The sequence below is a fragment of the Toxorhynchites rutilus genome, chromosome 3, assembly GCF_029784135.1.
Source record: "Toxorhynchites rutilus septentrionalis strain SRP chromosome 3, ASM2978413v1, whole genome shotgun sequence".
NCBI classification, from domain to species: Eukaryota; Metazoa; Arthropoda; class Insecta; order Diptera; family Culicidae; genus Toxorhynchites; species Toxorhynchites rutilus.
This window is the reverse complement of record NC_073746.1, coordinates 300,084,529-300,086,451: the sequence shown is the minus strand read 5'-3', so window position 1 is coordinate 300,086,451 and position 1,923 is coordinate 300,084,529.

Here is a 1,923-nt window from a genome sequence, read left to right as displayed (position 1 = left end):
AATGTAGTGACCTTGTGATTTTCCAACAAGAAGTAGATGTTTTCTTCGAATGGTGCGTGAAAAGTCTTTTAGATATTAATGTGAAAAAATGTAATATTATATCGTATACTCGAAAACATGAAACTTATGACTTCATATGTTCTCTAGGATTTGAAACTGTAGAGAGATGCGTCAAAATTAGAGATTTAGGTATAATTCTTGATTCGAAACTTACTTTTGGCGAACATTACAATACAATGATCAATAAAGCAAATAGTATGCTCGGTTTCATAAAAAGATTTAGTTACAATTTCAGTGATCCATACACAATAAAAACATTGTATATAAGTTTTGTTAGATCTATTTTAGAATATTGCAGTGTTGTATGGGCACCCTATCAAGAACTGCACTCCAATCGAATAGAATCAGTACAAAAACAATTTTTATTATTTGCCCTGAGAAAGGCTAGGCTGAACAACATCTCCCCTTCCCCCATATGAAGCTCGTTGTATGTTAAAAAAACATTGAAACACTTGAGAAACGCAGAGAAACCACAATTTCATGTTTAATTGACTTAGTTTCACACAGGATTAGCTCTGAAAACTTACTTGAAAATCTAAATTTTTATGCACCAACACGAGCCTTGTGAGCACGGAATTTGTGTAAACCAACTTCATTTCGAACTTTATATGCTATGAATGGTCCACTTAATAGAATGATGAGAACGTACCATAAGTACAGTAATGTAATTGATGTGACGATGACGAAGAAATTATTGAAAAAGTCATTGACTGAAAGCATTGTATTCGTGAATTACAGTTTTGTAATATATGTTTGCTGCGTTGCAGTTCGTAATTTATTATTAATACTAAAGACATGATACCTCTTATAATTGATTTTCATAAATATAGCTATAAATTATTCATTAAGTATATTGTAATTGTAATGAAATGTATGTAATTCGTTGTCTACTTGTCTATAATAAAGTTGCCTTCTAAATGGCAACAAGTTTGCGAACAAAACGGCGCATATTTGACTTAAATTGGATAATTTTAAGTATGTTAAATAAAGCGTCAAATTTCGATCAGAAACACAACATTTCTTTTTCCCCAACCCAATATTATTTTAGAATGCATCGAAATTTTTGTAATAGATTATGTTCTTCGTTACAAATAAATTTGATGAACGTCCTTTTACGTTTGATATTATGCCTAGGACTACCAAAATATGTGAACGGAAGAATTGTCAAACGATCATTGTATTTTAGACTTTCATCTGAAATTACTGCACATCTCATGCGAAAGCTCATTCACCTCTAGTATCTGAAATGACGAAATGACGTTTTAGAGAAACATATTCCGGTCTGCACAACGACAAGCGAGTACAACAGTACACAACACCAAAAAATACCCGTGACTTGCATGTATTTACAAAGCGGATTCACCCAGGCACATTAATTTTGAAGTTCGTGTTAGGAAAACACAGCTGAGTGGGGAAAAAAATACCCCCGACTTGCATGTTTTGACAAAGCGGATTCCCCCAGGCACATTGATTTTGAATTCCGTATTAGGGAAACACAGTTCGCTGGGAACAAAAATACCCCCACTTGCATATATATTTGCAAAGCGGATTTCCACAGGTACATCGATTTTGAAGTCTGTGTTGGGGAAACCGTAAATCGGCCCAATCAAAACTTGGTAGTTAGGGCGTTTAGATAACGCTTGAAATTTTACAGTTATTCAATTGTTCATCTCATGAAAAATAATATTTTATTAATTGTGATAGACGCTTAGAAATACTTCCTATCAATTGACGCAAACATCTTTCCGATCTGTTAAGAAATGTTCGAGTTATAAGCATTCGAAATACAGGTAAGGTTAGCACACAAATCGACAGAACAAATATATGGGAAAGTTATTCCAGTTTTAATGAATTTAAACCGTT